This window comes from Pleurodeles waltl, chromosome 4_1 (assembly GCF_031143425.1).
Source record: "Pleurodeles waltl isolate 20211129_DDA chromosome 4_1, aPleWal1.hap1.20221129, whole genome shotgun sequence".
In the NCBI taxonomy this organism is placed as follows: Eukaryota; Metazoa; Chordata; class Amphibia; order Caudata; family Salamandridae; genus Pleurodeles; species Pleurodeles waltl.
In genome coordinates this window covers 708,729,293-708,748,022 of record NC_090442.1, presented here as the reverse complement: position 1 = coordinate 708,748,022, position 18,730 = coordinate 708,729,293, and the positions used below count along the sequence as shown (strand labels likewise).

The 18,730-nt window shown below is 44.4% G+C and overlaps 1 protein-coding gene and 1 pseudogene across 2 annotated transcripts in view; both read right to left on the bottom strand.

The window, feature by feature from the left end:
- IL15RA (interleukin 15 receptor subunit alpha) overlaps positions 1–18,730 on the bottom strand; it is a 413,899-nt gene that overhangs the window by 331,719 nt on the left and 63,450 nt on the right. The gene's annotated exons all lie outside the window — the stretch shown is intronic.
- LOC138288566 (UMP-CMP kinase pseudogene) lies at positions 8,078–8,995 on the bottom strand (annotated as a pseudogene).

Below are 18,730 nucleotides of genomic sequence, written 5' to 3'. Positions count from 1 at the left end.
AGGCACAGAATGATCCCTCATCACCATATGGGATGACCTTAAAAACACAACAGACCAGAACAGGGTCACTGCACTACTTCTCTTGGACCTCTCAGCTGCCTTCGACACTGTTGACCATGACACTCAAAAACAAAGACTAATATGAAGCCAGCATAGAGGGGACTGCTCTCTACTGGATCTCATCCTACTTTCAAAACAGAACAAATGTCATCCAAACTCCACCTTTCTCATCCAAACCGTACTTCTCAAAAGCAGGGGTCCCTAAAGGCTACTTCATCTCACCCACGCTTTTCAACCTCTTCGTGGAGTCATTACTGGCAATGATCAATTAATTTCAGCTCCCATGCTATCACTATGCAGATGACACACACACACACACATTTCTTAAACTGGAAATTCCCAAAAATATTGGAAACTAAAGCATCCTCAATTGCCTCAGAGCCATTGATCAGTGGATGACATGGAACCATCTCAAATTGAATGATTCCAAAACTGAAATACTCACGCAGTTGTTGTGCTGGTGGGGGACTACCTATCCCACCAGTCTTTGCGCCTGATGCATTATTGTCAGCCCCCCTGCACAGGTCGCGCACGGGCCACGGCCAGGCAAAGCTGGGGACATGGTGAGCACTTCTTGCGCCCGTTGGCACCAGGAAGAGGCGGGACAGGGCCACCCCCCTTGGTTTCGTCTTGGCTGCTTATCACCTGGATCTTTTAGCTTCTACATGGTTTGGTGCAAATATTTTTTTAGATTTTTTTTGTTGGGCTACTCATCTGTGGGCACCTGGTTGGAGTTACCTTCTGTGATTGTGGCTCTGTCTTTGTCCTGTAAGGGCTTCAGGGAGCATGTGGACAGTTCCCCTTTGCGGCTTGGTGCGAAATAGTGACAATAATACCTTGTGGAGGCAATTTGTTTGCTGGGTTCCATTGCTTTGACTCAAGAAGAATTAGTAATTATTTATTGTTTTGTTTCATTTGGGGTGGCGTTTGTATAGAACAATTTGTATTTGCTGCCATTCCCTATCTTTGGTGAGGCATCTGGCTGGGATTATGGGAAAAAGGAAAGTGCCAGCTGCCAAGTCTTTGTCTCTGTATGTTGCCCCTCGTGTCTCCACCATTGAGGGTCTTCTGACCCGAGCAGTTGGGGTGGTTTCAAAGGAGGTTGAGTTGGTTGAATGAAGGCCATCCCTTACCAGGGACAGCCTTCCCCTGTCCTCTGAGGTGGAAGGGCCTGAGGGACTGCTCAGAATGTAGACTTTTAAGCCCTACTGCAAGCCCCAGGTGTAAACACAGGAGATGGTTGGCAGCCGCTAAACAGAATTGTACCTCAGTCAATGCGGGGGCTCAAATGGAACCGCTGTTACGTTGTTTCCAGTAGTCTCCTTATGATGACCTCTTGTCTGACTTTAAGGCTGTTTTAAAAACTAAACTAGACCCTATCCTATCTAGCTTAACCCCGATTAAATGCAGAGTTTTGCTAATCATATGAAAAATGTATCTCCACCTCACGTGGCATGTTTTGACTACTCCCTCTGGTTTATTTCTTTTACAAAGACCTAACATGCTTCCTAATGAACTAGCTCCGCCTCTCCAAGTGTCCAAGCAAACCAGGAACTCATCAGGTGTTCCCTCTGCTCCGGTAGGCCTCCCAGTGCCCAGGGACCCATCTCATCCCCCGTCCCAACCTGTCCGCCACTTCCCAAAGCAGGGGTGGTAATTAATCTGCCCCCACAAGCAATACCATATGTGGTAGTCCCAGGGAGTATGCCCCCCCTTAGAACAATCCTGTACCCAAATCCTTTGATGGGCTAAAAAATTAAAGTGGTACACTGGCTCAACATGCATTCTAGCACAAGCACAGGGATCTAGGAATCTGTCAATGTAGTCCAGAGGGTAAGCTGATTGGGTCGAGATAGCAAGAGATGGGTGAGGGATTGCGTGGTGGTAAACTTTACCAAACCTACTATTATTGCACACGTTCTGGCCACCTGAGAGCGCCTCAGTCTACCAGACCTGCTACTATCCAAGCACACCCTCTGGGTTTTTTCTATAAGCCTGAAATAGTTTGTCGTCCCCTGTAGAACCAGGGACGGTGAAGGTAGGTCTCCAGGGGTAGTTTTCCATCAGTCCTGTTGGTATCCCCAGCTTTAAGCTTGTTGAATAGATTTGCGCCCCTAAGCAGCCTTGAGATGTGAGACTGACTGACTACCCTCGATCTACCCCCACCCCCATTCTCCACATCCACATCTCACTCTGAGGTAATTGTCGCTAGCAATGAGAATGACCTGAAACTGTTATCTTGGAATAATGAAGATTTGTCTGCTAAGGGCAATGACTATAATTGATCACAGTTTGTCAGGTGTTATCAGATTATTTGCCTTCAGGAATCATGGGAATTGAAAAATATCTTCTTTTTAGAGGGTTATAAAAAATGTATTTCTCTCTCGCAGTGCTTTCTGTGGTGGGGAGGGTTAGTGGGGATTTGATTGTGTTTGCTGCAGCGGAGCTCTGTGGGTAGGTAAAGGATTTGGAATGGGACTCGCCTCTGTTGCAGGGGTTGAAGCTATCAGTCCCTTGTTTAACTTTTATAATGTGAAGGACAGAGCAGGTGGGGTGTCTAGCCTTTCCTGTTTATGCTCTCTTACCGACTCTTTATCAATGCATGGCTTTGGGAGGGAAATGCTTATATTAGCGGGGACTTTAACTGTCACCCCTCTGATTGCTCCCTAGGACTGGCCTCAAATAAGCCTAAATGTATGGTGGACGAGAGCGCTGCACATGGCTCACACTAAGGAGGGCTCGGAGCTTAGTATAATTTTATGCACTTATAATCTTGTCTTTACTATGGAGAGGTTAGTTAATTTTCCTAACCCACTTATTCACCCAACACTCAGAGGTATGCATGTCCATTATAGATTTTATTTTTGTATCATCCCCCTTGCATTTGCTAATTTCTAAGTTTGATATAATTCATAGCCCTTTGTCCTTAGTTATTGATGGTGCAATTGCTTGTGTGCCCTAGGGTGAGGGGCAAAGTGGATTTTCTATTTTTGACCAAGGTAGGAGACTTAAATGGTCTCAGGTGGAGCCATTGCAATTTAAAGCATCACTTTTTCAAGTTGTCAGCAGGCTATTACTACTTCTTTGGATCCATGCACCCCAGACTGAGCTATCTTGTCAGCATTTGCAGGTATTGCTCAGAAAGTACAAGCATCAGGTTTGTGGAATTCCTATTGCCCAGGACATATTGTTTGGGGTCAATGGCAACTATTTTTCATGTTTATTTTGTCCTTGGGACAAGTAGGCCCAACCCTCTGCAGCACAAACACTGCCAGTTTACAGAGAAGGGAAATGTCTGCAATTGAAGTAATATGTGTGTGTTTAAGTTAATGCTGTTCGAACTTGTATTTATGGTTCATTAATGAAAAGCCTTCATTATTAGGGTGAGCGCTGTAAATAAACGTTTTAAGGTCAGACTTCACTACTGGCAGTGGTTCCAGTGGAAAAACAAAAGTGTAAACACGTTTGAAATGTTTAACAATCTGAGGCTAAGTATAATGCTCCCAGATGTTGTGATTAGATGCAAATATTTGCAGAAGCTTTGCTTTCAAAATAAAATATTCAGAAAAAAATGCAAGTAGGAAAAAAAACGTTTTGCTACTATGAAATGTTAGGTGCTATTTCTTTGAAGCGTCATTTAGTAAAATGTGTTGATGCATGCTAGCATTTCCATAAAATATTCCTAATGGAAAATCAGTGCAACCATTTTCAAAAATATTATGGGAAGCATGAAAATAAACAAGCACTGGCAAAGCGAACTGATCTGACATTTTCTGTGAGTCTTTTGGTTTTGTCAATGCATGTCTTTTTTTTACATGGCTTTTGAAACACTTTATTGTTGTGGGAGCTGCCAGGCCCTCACCATTCTAACAATCACTGGCAAAAACAAAAAAGGTTTTTGGTCTCAAAAAGCACACATTGCCACCAGTGGCGTAACAAAGGGCCACCAGCCTCTTTGAATTAGTGGCTTTCATGAATTCACAAGAACTTACAGAAGTAGACCAGGATTTTTTACTCCTAGAAATATTTGAGAACTGTATTTTAGCACAAGCAAATATGCATGTGTAGATCTGCTCTTGCGAAAATCTATTTAGCGTTTACAAGTTCACTTTCCCTACGCCCACTTTTTTCCCAACCCTGGAAGAACTTCTACTTCTGCCATTGTAAGGAGTAAATTTCCAACCTTTCTCATTATGGGAAAGGATTAGAGAAGAGCTGGTGAAAATCCTTTAAAAACATGCAAGTTAGTAGATTTGCAGACTCAAAGGCATTCCAGCCCTAGAACTATTGTTTACTGCTTCCTCCAGCCCCAGTATGTAGATCTGCGGAACGTCTCAAAATAAGGAAATAGCTAAAGTAAGGATTGAAATCTAAGTATTCAAGCCCTAGTATAGAAGTAGCCCTGGCATAACCAGAGAGGCCATTATCAGAGCTCTTACATAATGAGATTGCCACCATAATTTGTCGCCACACTACATGGCACCAAAGGGACAAGTAGATTTTTTTTACAGGACAAGTCGATTTAAGAAGCAACCAGTCCTATGCTGAAGTAGATATTTTATCAAATTTCAAACCCCTGAAGCATTATTACTAGCCCCTGTGACAACTGTTGACCCGCAGGTCCCTAAATGGTTTGACCGTGACTGTTCAAGGAGCCTTAGCCATCGGAAGGCGGCAATTAAACAAGTCCCCAGAGATAGGGATCCTGTTGCCTGTCGTAGGGGAGTATAAAAAGGCCTTAGCTAACCACAAATCTGCCTTATGAGAAAATGCATGGGCGGAGCTAGATCACACTTGTGAGTTTAGAGCTAGTTCTCTTTTCAGGAGGGTGATAAACAGGCCTTGTTTTGCAGAGGGAACTGGCCCGGCCACATGCCATCATATCTCAGAGCAACAATGGATTGACCATTCGAAGCGGTTTATAACTTCGGAACCAATGGTGGCAGGACAGAAGCTGAAGGGCAGTGTTAGCTTTGTTTTCACATTAGATGAAGTCTCCCAAGATATCCGTGCACTATCTTGTAAAAAGCCCCAGGACCTGAAGGAATTCCCAGTGATTTGTTTCCGGATAACATCAAGATTTGGCGACCAGCTCTGACCTTCATTCTGAATGCTGCCACGCGGGTGGGTTTGTTGCCTTTGTGGTCTACCACTGTTATTGTACCGGTTTTCAAGAAAGGGGACAAGGATAACCCTCAGTGTTATCATCCTATCTCTTTGATTGAAGTAGTAGTCAAGGTTTTGGAGAGGGTAAATTAAATAGGTTTGATGGCATGGGCTGATGCTAAGGACTCAGGGGGTCATTGCGACCTTGGCGGCCGGCTACCGCCGCCCGCCAGGCGGAAACCGCCATGCGGCCACCAATGCGGCCGCACTCACGCAGCCCCCATTCCGACATTCCCGCTGGGCCGGCGGGCGCAAACCAAGTTTGCGCCCGCTGGCCCAGCGGGAATGAGGCCGCAACACAGGAGCCTGCTCCGAATGGAGCCGGCGGTGTTGCGGCCGTGCGACGGGTGCAGTTGCACCCGTCGCGCTTTTCACTGTCTGCTATGCAGACAGTGAAAAGCTGGCCGGGGCCCTGTTAGGGGGCCCCTGCACTGCCCATGCCAATGGCATGGGCAGTGCAGGTGCCCCCAGGGGCCCCAGGACACCCCTTACCGCCAGCCTCTTCCTGGCGGTGAAAACCACCAGAAACAGGCTGGCGGTAAGGGGGTCATAATCCCCAGGGCAGCGCTGCCCTGGCGGATTATCACCGCCGGGGCAGAAACGGCGGAAAACCGCCAGCCCCGGCGGTGCAACCGCAGTCAGAATAGGGAAGAAAGCACCGCCAGCCTGTTGGCGGTGCTTTCAGTCATTATAGCCCTGGCGGTCTCGGACCGCCAGGGTCAGAATGACCCCCATATTGTCCTAGGTCCAATATGGCTTCGAGTCGGAGAGGTCAATATCTGATCAATGTTTGAATTTATACCTATTTATTAATAAGTATACTGTTGCCTGTACAGGATCTCTCCAACTGGCATTTATGGACCTTACGTCTGCCTTTGGTAGAGTCAATTACAAGAAGCTGTGGGATCTGCTTCTTGCAAAGGGGTGGATGCGAATTCTGTGGCCCTTTTTATCATTCTTGCACGCTGCTACCTTGGCCTGTTGTAGTACTCCCAATGTGTAGATTGTACTTAGCCCTTCCCCACAAGCAGGGGGGTTCATCAGGAATGTATCCTAGCCCCCTTCTGGTCCTCCCTCTACATTAATGAATTGGAACAAGCCCTCCTTTCTGTACAGGCAGGTCGCCCAAAGGTGGTAATCAGGACGCTTCCAGTTTTATTATATGTCAACAACGCGGTTCTCATGGCCAGAACGGCAGTGGGGCTGCAACTACTATAAGACAAGTTAACTGCCTTTGTGGACAGCTTGGATTTGGCAGTAAACTTTACAAAATCATATGTCATGGTAGTTGGCACTCGGTCTAGTAGCTCCAAGACTTTTAAAGTGGCTCATAACACCCTTGCAAAAGTCTTGGCTTCTCTATATTTAGGGGTAATGTTTGATGCAAATATAAATTGGAACCCCTTAATTGAGGGCAGGTGGTTGAGCTAATAAAGACCACAGGGACGAGTGGCTGGTTTTGCAAAAAGGTTGGATTCCTGGTCACCATGCATCTTACTCAAGATCTACCAGGCCAAATGTGTTTCGAAAGTTTTATGTGGCAGCAAAGTTAGGGGATATGCGAAGATTGATAAAATTCAGTCTGCAGGCTTTAAGGCAACTGGTGCAGGTTCCCAAAAGTACTCCGGTCTTCTCCATCCATGAGGAGCTTGGCAACAAATACTTAGCTGAGGCTGTTGCCCTCAGACCCTTGTTGTGTTGGATTAAGATCTAGACTAGGGAGGGCCTCAAGCTGACTAGACAGGTTCTTTCTGACTACTTGTCACTTAATAAAGTAAAAAGAAACCTCTGGATCGCTTATGTGAGGGCAGCTTTTGCCAGCCTAGGCGGGGTACTGTTATTTTACTATCCCCACTCATTGTGCTTTTCAGATCTGAAAAGGCTGAGGGACTTGTTTGTGCATTGACAAGCAGAGATGATGAAACCTATGGTTCGAGGACATATGCTCCTGAAAACAGTTCAGGGATTGGAACCATATCTGATCAATGTTTCCAATTTGAGGGACAGATTTGTTTTAAAAAGATTAAGGTTTAACCTGTTACAATGTCTTTTGACATCATGTAGTGGATGGTGGCTATCTGGCACTTTGTTGCCCTGCAGCTGTGTCAACAGGTCTACGCAGGACACTCTACTCTTTGTACTATTTCGAAAATATTTTAGTGTGGCTAGAAAGCAGTTTATTATCCAGTTGCTGAAGTCTCTGAATTTTATGCAAGTTCGCTCAGCATTGATGCATCTACAGTTGCACCCTAATGAACATGTTTCATATGCTGTTTCCTGTTTTTTTCTCAAGCTGCTTGGAGGTCGAGGCATTCAACGCCTGTCTGACTATTTGTACTGCTTCTAATTGGGATTTCTTACTTTTAACTAACGTTTAGAGTTTTATCATCTGTACTGGTTTTTATGATTGTATGTGTTATACTTTTTATGCTCTTTTATGGTTGTTTTACAACCAAATAAAGCTTTTTATGATGATGAAATACTCACATGTGGCGACTGGAAAAACTATGACGCACTCTGTGCTGGCCTTACGATCTGGGACCACCTACTAAAGTATCTAAGGAAATAAGAAAGCTTTGAATTACCATGGACTCCCAAGTTATCAATGAATGCTCAAGTGGATAAATTAGCAGAATAAAGTTTCATTACTATGAAAACTTTGCCACACATCTTCAAACACCTGCAATTTACACACAAGGTACAGGCTATTATTTCTCTTGTACTGTCTAAACTGGAGCACACCTATGACCTCTACCACAGATCATCTTTATCAACTATGAAAAGACTACAACAAATTAAGAACAACAGACAAGCCTTATACTACAGGGAGTGTGTGGATATTTTGATGCACGCACAGAGTTTTCATCAAATTAAAGGTTTGCTACCAAATTCATTAAAACTGCACAGTTGATTAAGACAGTAATTTCATAGCAACATTTGTTGAACAAACCTGATAATTAGCTAACATACCCTGCCGTCTCTAATAAGTCACACTGATACATAATAAAAGTTTTTAAACAATAATAATTCGACAGTTAAAACAAAAAAGTAGTTGACAAGTTCTAGTTGCAGCTTTCGGAGATTTCAGCACAATTCCTAGGTAATCTTCCAGCGTGGAGTTAACCTTCTTTGTCGAAAATAATCTGCACTGCAGCAAACACAGCATCCACTGATTTGGAAGCATCCACCTTCTTGACTTTCCCGTTCTTTTCGTATTGGTCAATTATGGGCTTTGTTGACTGTAGATAGGTTTGGATTCTCTTTACTAGGCTTTCTCGGTTGTCGTCAGTCCTTCCACTGCTCTCTCCTCGCTCCAGACAACGCTCTGTACAGGTCTCATTATCACAGTCAAAAAAGAGCACAAAAGACACAACTGCCTTGCCTTCCATGTGCTTATTCCAGCCCAGCAGATTGTCTTCATTTCGAGGAAAGCCGTCAATCAGAAACGTATTCTTCTGGGCATTGGCTGCCATCGTCTCGTCCATTTCCCTCTGGAGCAGAGAGATTGTTATTTCAACTGGGACAATTTGCCCATCCTTAATGTAGGTTTTGATGAGTTCACCAAACTCGGAATCTGGCTTTTTTTGTTCGTTACGAAGGAGATCGCCTGCTGACAGGTGGGTGTAGCCCTACTTCTCCACTATCTTCTCGCACTGGGTGCCTTTGCCGGCACCGGGCCCGCCCAGGACGAACACCACAAGAGGCTTCATGACAGAGCTTAGGACACCGCGAAGACTAGGAGGAATGCGGAACAGCGAGCCGAGGACACTCTGCAGCATGCGGAAGCTGGTGAAAGGCAGCGCAGGACACACCCGAGGCAGGGGCGGTACGCCCCATGTATTTAAATATATGTATTTCTTTGCACAAATAGGTATACTAACTATGGGTTTTTAAAAATATATAGATATTATTTTGGTCTCCTTAACAAATGTATATATTACTTATGGTTACATACATGTATATTATTTTATGCTTAACATGTATATAGGTCACTGCATAGTTTTCATGTAAGTTATTTGATTAGATGCTTATTGGTCTCTGTTTCATTTATCTATCACAATATGTAAATATTATTATAACTTTTATCTACACATGCTTCACCATTGAATTATTGAGAAAAATATAGAATACAAATAAAAATATATATTTATTAAAATACACCAATAATTGATCTTCAAGTACATCGACACTTGAAATTCTGAGTTTATACAATTTAATATCCCGAAATATTATTTTCCTTAAACATATATACCATTTCTATGTAGTTATCTATCTATATATTTATTACTTTACTCCCACTGTAAAAGAAAAAAAAGTTGACTCTCTTCTATGCAATACTCAATGTTTCATCCTATACATCTCTCAATGTATCACCTACCTCAACTCTTTTTCTAATTTTATTTTCATATTTTGATAACAAAATCAAGACAAGGAGCATGTCAATATGGCAAAGAATGGCACAACTACTGGGCAAAATAAGCTGAGAAACTTATGCCCACAGTACACAAGGCTGTCAAGTGGAACATTGTGAAGACAAAGATTCAACCATAGTTACCAGCGTACTAGGAGATCATAATATCTTGCAAATCAGTTACATGTCACCACTTTAGTATATAATAATCAAACAGTACAGCACTTCCGGTAGGAACCAGCATAGGACACCACTGCAGGTGCAACTTGTTCATTCAGATCGGATCCAGTTTTAACAGATAGGACCTCAATGAATTCCAAAGGTCCTGCAGATGGTCCACAGGTGGCAAAGTTTCAGCATATAACCCTGACCATTCCTCTCATAGTGACATATCCTTCAGACGATCCTGAAATTTTGGAGCGAGCTTACCCACCTCATTGCTACTCTGCACTTTCCCAGAAGTAAGGAAAGGGCAGTAAACTTTTGAAATGTTTTTGGAATCTCTTTAACATATCCCAACAGCACCATGGTGGCGGTGAGTTGGTAGGTATAATCTGTCACGTCGAGTAATGCGTCATAAGTTGAGACCAAAAGAGTGGTCACTGCCGGGCAGGTCCATGCTAAATGAAAAAACGCTACACCCAGAATTCCACATTGTTCGCATTTAATATCAACATCACAATAGTAGTGTGCAAGATCTACTGGGGAAAGATACACTGTATGTAGATACTTATAATGGATTAATCAATAACTGCTTTTGGAGGACACCTCCTTAGTTTGTTGACAGCAAATTTACATTTGCTCATCTGTTATATCCTGTCCCAGATCACCCACCCACGCCTGGCGAACCCTAGGAGGCTCTGGGGATCAAGTAGTTCATTACTGCGGTATACAATTTTGATACAAGTTTATAGGGCTGTGGGTTAGTAAGTAGGATGGTCAAGATCAACCATTCCAGGGGTTCCTCTGGGAACATACAAAAAAGGCGTTTTGCTTTGTGTGAATGTTTATCATAAGTAAGAACATCTACCATAGCGGCCTGTGAGTCTCCCACATATTCCCGGTATGTTTAAAATTTGTGTGCAAGAAATAAATCTCCTGGTGTTGTGAGATGGCTCTTCTTTATAGACTGCAGAACTTCAGGGGCGCTGTCCAGTTGTAACATGTGATAAGGCCTGATGGGTATTTGCGTGGAGTATGGCAAGGATATATTGCACAGAGTGGCCAGCCTATTCTAGGCCCAGGCAGTGTAGTGCACTCTATTTATTTCCTGGGTTGGTCTGGAAAGTTCAGTGTAAGTGACCGGCCGGAGATGGGCGGGGGTACATCAGGCCTCCCTCAATAATTACATGGGGTGTGTGTCTGTTGTTGTGGAACCAATGGAGGATGAATTGTACTTGCACCACTAAATAGTAAACTTCCATGAGAGGGACTGCAAATCCACCTTTGTGGTACAGAAGAAGTAAGGTGTGCCACCCAATCTGGGGGTGCCTGCCTGCCCACGCAATTTTATCATGAGAGAGCACAGTTGGGCGAAAAAAAGCTTTGTGTAAAGGGTCCAGAATAATCCGGAATAAATATGGAAACTTAGGAAGGGCTATCATTTTCATTAGAGCAACCTTACCCACCAGTGAGTGCAAGAGGGTTATCCATTTATCAATGTGAGACTATAAGGTCTCCATATATTTCCCATAATTCGCCCTGACAATGGTGGGAATGTCTGTCTGATAAAAGATACCCAAGTGTCTAACTGGTTCAGTCTGCCATTGTATTTCATAAAAGGTACTGAGCCTGGTGGTGGCTATCATCAAGGGGACCATGATTGATTTAGACCAAATGATCTCAAGTCCGGACCAATGCCCAAAGTCTATTATTTCCTGTATAATGGCATTCAAATTGACAGCTGGGTTACTGACTACCAGCATCGCATCATCAGGATACATGGATAGTAGTGTACCGGAACCCCAAGTTTATACCAGTCTATGGTGGAATTCACATACCAGTCTATGGTGGAATTCACATAGGATAGTCTATGGTGGATTCCCATGGGCTACACAGTAAGGCTAAAAAGAAGAGGCCACAGAGGGCATCCCTGTCGTGCACCCTAACATATCTCGAAAGGCTCTAATAAGCTGCTATTCAAGCATAGCCTACCCAACGGGGCTGTATGTAACAACTGCACCCATTTCACAAACGCCCCACCCAGTCCCCTTCTGGTTAGCACTGTGAGCAGAAAAGGCCATTCAATAGTATCAAACACCTTGGCAGCATATAAAAATGTTGCGACAACAGGTACCTCAGAGTTCAACTGATGTGTAAAGGTGAACAGTAGGTAGAGGTTATTCACAATTGTCTGGATGAGTCAAGTTGGGCATCAATGGAAGTAGCTGGTTTGCCAATAATTTGGCCAAAATTTTGTTGTCAACATTTATAACAAATAGAGGGCAATATGATTTACATTTATGCAGAGGTTTATCCAGCTTGAGAAGTGTAATCATGATGGATTCTCTCATTGTCAGGGACTGTGTGACCCGTTGAAATGCCCTGGCATATACCTCGAGCAATGAAGGTGCCAGCTCCTCACCATCCGTTTTATAAAACGCTGCTGAGAGTCCATCACTCCCAGGTGCCTTTCAATTATTCAGCTGTGCAATAACCTGTTTGATCTTCATAACTGTCAGGGGTCGGCAAAGGATCTCATGTTGCGGCTGGTCTAACCATGCCAAGGCAACCCGCTGTAAATAGGTTAACACTCTTCGAGGACAGCCTGTGTGTGAGATGTATATAGCCTTCGGTAGAAGGCAACAAAATTCCCGTAGTATTTTCTCTGGGTCATACAGTGGGTGCCTATCAGGGATGTCTACAGTTGGACATAACTGACATTCCACCAAGGTTTTACCAGCATGTTATGTTATGTTACAACTATTTCTAGAGCGCACGTACACCAGATTGGTTTCTTGGTGCTGACGTAACAAGAACAAGCATACAACAGCTCCTTACTCATATGCCAGCCTGAAGAGCCATGTCTTTAAGAGTTTCCTGAATGCCATGTAGCAGGAAGAGAATCTGATTTCTAGAGGAAATGCGTTCCAGATGTGGGGCACCAGTACCGCAAACCTGGAGCCACAGAGTGTCTCTTTTTTAAAGGTGGACACAGAAATAACATTAGCCTTTGAGGACCTCAAATTGTGAATAGGAATATGTTTTTGTATACGAGCAGATACAAAAGTAGGACTGCCAGACTGGAGTGACTTAAAAATAAGACACCCTGCCTTGAAAATGGAGAGCTGTTCTACAGGTTAATTAATAAGGGGTTAATGTGACAATTATGAGGTTGCTGAAACAATGGCCTAGCTCCTTGATTTTGGACTAGTTGGAATCTGCAAATTAGGAACTTAGTAAGACCCAAGTACAAGGAGTTAGCATTGTCTAATCTAGAGAGAACCATTGCAATTAAAACCCGCTTGAAAGCCTCCTAAGACACACATTTGCAGAGCTTTCTGATTTTCCTAAACTGTAAAAAACATGAGGACATTACAGGCCCCTACTTAGGGTTTCAAGGTCAAATTGGAATCAATCAAGACTCCAGGGCTCTTAGCTGAATTATTGGGAACAGGGGGAGAGCCCATGGGTACACTTCAAAGTTAAGTTTTAGCTGATTGTCATTCATCCGATCCTGGATAAATAGTAACGAGTTTTGGAAAGAAGTTGCACATTCAAAGGAGCTGTCAATGGTGAAGATCAATTGAAAATAATCAGTGAAGTTGTAAACCTTGGCCCTCCTTTGATTCAGGAGATTCACCAGTGGGTGTATATGTAAATTAAAAAGATAGGGGGACAGGGAGGAACCCTGAGGGACACCACAGGACAACCTAACCTTAGATGAAAAAAGGAGGAAATCCTGACTGCCTGTGACCAATCCCTTAAGAAGGACTCAACCCAGTCTCGTTCCGCACCACAAAGACTTGTGGCTATGACCCGGTTGACCAGAATATAATGGTCAAATGTGTTGAAGGCCGCCGAGAGATCAAAAAGCACCAAAACCTGGGTGTTATCCCTGTCAGCCGCCTCACGAAGATCGTCCACCACAGCTAGAATGACTGTTTCGGTGGAATGGGCAGATCAAGAAAGTTAGTTGACTCCACAAAGAAGCAGAGGCTTTTGGCTATATGGGCCTTGAGAACCTTAGCCAGATAAGGAAGGAAAGATATTGGGTGATAATTTTCTAGATAGAGGGGTCATCACCGTCTTTCTTTAGTAAAGGGATCACAATCTCTACCTTAAAGAAGCTGGGCACCAGGCCACAATTTAAAGAGGTGTTGAGGAAGGCAAGGGCAAGATCAGGGAAATGCGAAAAAACTATTTTTAGAACCTCAGGAGGGCAGGGGTTGTTAGGGGAGCCCAATATTACTTCAGACAAGAGATCCAAAAGATGCTCTTTACTAATGGTAGGCGGAGCAGACATTGTGGCTGAATTACAATGTGACATAGGGATAGTCATAGCAGAAGAACAATCTGAACAAGGGCCTCGCATACATTTTGGGTGAGAGTGATTGTAAACGTCACTCTATCAGGATTGGACAGTTCATCCACGATTTTAAAAATTTCCTTTGACTTGTTGACTGAAATGGTAATTTTATTTGAAAAATAAATGGATTTAGGTAGTATGCTAAGTTTTTATATTGTTTAAGAAGTGACAAATAAACCGCTTTTCCCTCATTGGAGTAGTTCCTTCGCTACTTACGTTCAGCACAACATAATTTCAGTTTGGCTGATTTCAGGTCCTCTGAGAACCATTTTGAGGCATCATGACACCTTAGTGGACTAGCACTTCTAAGAGGAGCATGGGAATCACACACATTAGTCAGCCAATTCAGAATACCATCCTCCAGTATGTCAAGGTTGACCTTGGTATCAGGCATAGAATTAGCCACGGAGGTGCAAAAGGACTTAATGTTAACGCAGGCCCAGTTTCTAGAGCATTTAGCAGCTACAGGTTGAGCATAGACAAAATCACATCCATGAGAAGGAATTTAATTAATGGTCTGACCATATGCATGGTAAAACATCTATAGAAGACACTGAATGACTGGTAATCCAAACTTGGTCAAGAGTGTGACCTTTGTAATGAGTAGGTGAGAAATCATGTTGGGTAAGATTTAAACTGCAGAGCAGATCTGTGAAATCAAGAGACAGTTGCCTCATTTGCCCAATAATTAAAGTCACCTAAGATTAATATCCTTGCTAACTCAATTACAAATGGAGAAAGCTGTTCCATAAGAGCCTGAGAAAAATGCGGCATGTGACTCGGAGGCCTAAAGACTAGGATGCAAATGAGGAGGTAGGTAAACAAATCAAGTTTAATTTAAGACATCAGTCATTGGAAGGTCAAGGGGGTTAGACAGCATGGCCAGTGTATGTCCTGACCTGTCTCCCTCCCGTATTTCCTGGCTTGTGAGTGTTTACTTATTCATTTCACCTCTCTACAAGCCTTGTCCTGAAATCCAAAAGTAGCGCCAACATGGGGTCTAATAGGCTCTAGTCTTTGGAGTCTTCATCGTGGAGCTCCAGATTAAGAAGCTTGGTTCCCAGCTGTGCAAGTCTCCCTCTAATTGATTTGAGGATTCCATGCCCCTTAACAATGCACTCACCCCGGATAACAGCCTTCAAGGCCTCCCAGAAAGTGGCAACTGTGGTGACAGAGCCCTTATTTAAGGATACATAATCTGTAATCGCAGAGCGGATTTAACCTTTAAATACCGCATTGAACAATGTCCTAGTTTGAAGTCGCCATAACGGTAGCTGTACTAAGGTAGTAGGCAAGGTGATCAGTAAGACCACTGGGGAGTGGTCAAACAGAGTTCTGGGTAAGCATCTTACATCTTTCGTCCAGCTCTCCACATCCCATGAACCCACCCAGAAGTCAAGTCGTGAGGAGGTATCATGCACCGAGGAGTGAAAAGTGTGCTCGGGGGCCACCCCATGCAATGCATGCCAAATGTCAAACAGATCAAACTGTGCCATTATGCCCAAGAATGCAACATGAGCCATGGTCAAGCGACACTTGTGGCAGTCAGAACAGTCCAAGTTAATATCCAGTAAAAGATTGTGGTCTCCAGCCCCCAGATGATGGTACCTGGGTCAACTGTAAGGCATTGTTTCAGTACAGTTTGGAAAAAGTCTGGGCAGTCTACGTTAAGGCCATATGTATTAAGTAGTTAAACCTGTGTATACCCGATGAGGCCTTGTAATATTAGATACCGTCCTTCAGGGTCTGCTACAGCCTGGAGATGTCGGAACAGCACATGCTTTTGGATAATGATAGCTACCACCCTGGAGCCAGAGGAATAAGAAGCAAAGTATTGATAGGGGCCTAATGAGGTGAGGTGGGCAAGCTTGTCCTTCTCCCTGGCATGATGGGTGTTTCTTGCAAACAAATAATGTCCACTTTGTGGCGCTTGAGATAGGTGAGGACCTGGTGACATTTTTTAGAGTTATATAGACCTCCTGTATTCCAAGTGATAAATGTTAATGCTTGGCCTCCTCAGTCAGGTGTGTGTACCATATAAAACCGACAGTATTAATGTAATGTGATCATGTATAGAAATTTCCAGCTGCATGCCACAGCATTTCACAAAATGATGAAAAGTACAAACATCCCTTCCACCCCCAACCCTCCCTCCCACACTAGGACCCAATCTCCCAGTGAGACCCGAAAACAGCATAAACAGACTGATTGGTGAGATAGGGACAAACTATTTAGAGCAGTGGTTCCCAACCTGATGTCCGGGCACCCCTGGGGGTCCACGAAGCCCCTTCAGGGGGTCCGCGACTGCTTAGAAAATTAAATAATATTAAAACATTAGCTCCCCAGCTTTCCGTAATGACTCAGTGGGGGGTCCCTGGATTCCACTAATGATTCAGTGGGGGTCCCCGGGTTCCAGTAATGATACAGTGGGGGCCCACAGAAGTCAAAAGGTTGGGAACTACTGATTTAGAGCATCATATAATACTTTAGATAACATAGCCAAAAGCCGAGGGAGGCCAGAACACTGGTAAGGTAGCGACAACCAGCAAAAGAGTCATGAAAACATAGGTATTGAAAAAAGACTCTCAGCGGTAAACTATATATAACATTGAGATCGAGCCAATGCAGTATAGCCTGCAATAGTAACCACATGACCCAAATGAGATATGTGGCATATGTTATGTCAACAGTGTAAGTATTGATATTTGAGCAACCAATAGGTCTGACCTGAAATAACCTGGGTAGCATACACAAACCTGATGGTCAGTCATTCTACCTTGTCTAGGGACGATGCATTGTCTGCGTGTCCATGAGGCACGGAGGCACCCTGTGAAGGAGTTTGTTTCTGCAGGAAGGAGAGTGCTGCAATAGAGTCCGTGAAGATCCTCGGCTTGCCTTTCCAGGAGAAACACAGTCTTGCTGGGGACAGCATGACATACGTTAAGTCCCGCTCTTGTAGTTTCTTTTTGACGGGAGAAACTTCCTACGTGTGTCTTGCACGGACTGTGTGAAGTCAGGAAAGAAAGTTAGGTGCATCCCTTCATGAAAAACCTCCTTTGCCTCCCGGGCCAGTCGAAGCACCCGGACTCTGTCCCTGTAGTTGAGAAACCTAACAATAATGGGCCTGGGAGGAGCACCAGGAATCGGCCGAGAGGCCAGAGATCTATGTATCCTCTTGGTTACAAATGACTGGGAGAACATCTCAGCTCCAAATAACGTGAGGAGTAATTTTTCAATGTAGACTTCAGTGCGCCCTTATTTCTCCTAGACCGGGCTTCCAAATCGTTTTTTAATTGAACTTTGCACAGCTCCGCTTTAACCTCCTCCAAAGGTTTGGCTTGTTGCATGTCCACATCTACATCAGAGACATAATATAACATGTGTATTTGTAAAGCGCATGTTCACCCGTAGGCCTCTTGGCGCTGAATAACAGATGTTTATTGTTACCCAACTCAATGGTACAAATTTTATCGACCTCAGAATTTTGAATGAAAGTCTGAGTGGACCCTCCAGGATTTGGAACCTGTGACCATAAGGTCAAACACAGCCCCCTACAGTGGACGCATTAGTCCACTAAGCCACCAGACCCAACATGCTGTTGAGCATCAATTAGGCGCCTGTATTGTTTATCTATGCAGTCTTTCATGTCGACCATGCGTCGGGTGAAGGACTTCAGCTTATAATCAATGGCGGCGAGACTGGTTCGCATTTCAGGCAGGATTGATATAATGTCTTCACCAGGAGGAGAGGCCTCTCCTCCATCACCTTCTCCCTCTGGCAACTGATCAGCCGGCGGTGCTGCCAGGTGCGATTGTCTCTTAGATTCAAATGTAAGGCGCTGTTGCTTAGCACCTGTTTTGCCCATTTTTCAGTGTGAGGATATCAGGTGTTCAATAGTAAGCAGGCTGGGCTAAGCAAGGGTAGTGGCACAGCAGTACAGGCCTAGGAAATATCCAGCCGTAAAGGTACCGCTTATGGTGCAAATGATGCCTCACATTACGCTGTAATGCAATTTTGGCAGGTTTGTGGAGAGATAAATGAAGATTGCGTAGTGCAGTATGCGTGTCCAGATTACATTATTAGAGACGAGTTATGCCAGTCCTTTCATGCAGGCGAGAGTAAAAAATCGTTGCACTTACCGGGGAACATGGTGCAGAAAGTACAGCCAGCGTATCTCTCCCAACAGCAACCCACAAGCGTCAATGGTTGTCACCCCTGAGTTGTACAGGATGTTCTCTGCGGGTGGAGACGTGCAGCTGTAAGCCGCTGTCAGGTCGCAAGTGAACATGGGTGCCGGTGCACTCCCCTAGCTGACCCGGGCCGTCCAACATCTTCAATGGCTCCCGACAGCATTCCGCCAGTCCCAGTTCAGCGCAGCACGGCCCGCCGGCCCCTCATGTGGGGATGGAAGCTCGTGCTTCCCCAGAGCCCTAGAGCCCCAGGCAGCCCATCGGTGCAGGCCTGGCACGGCCTGTCCTCCTCCAGGTCTCACGCGCTAGGCACCATGGCAGATCCTGCCTGCGTCCACTTCAGGGTGTGCTGCTGGTGATCACTTTTAGTCCTGA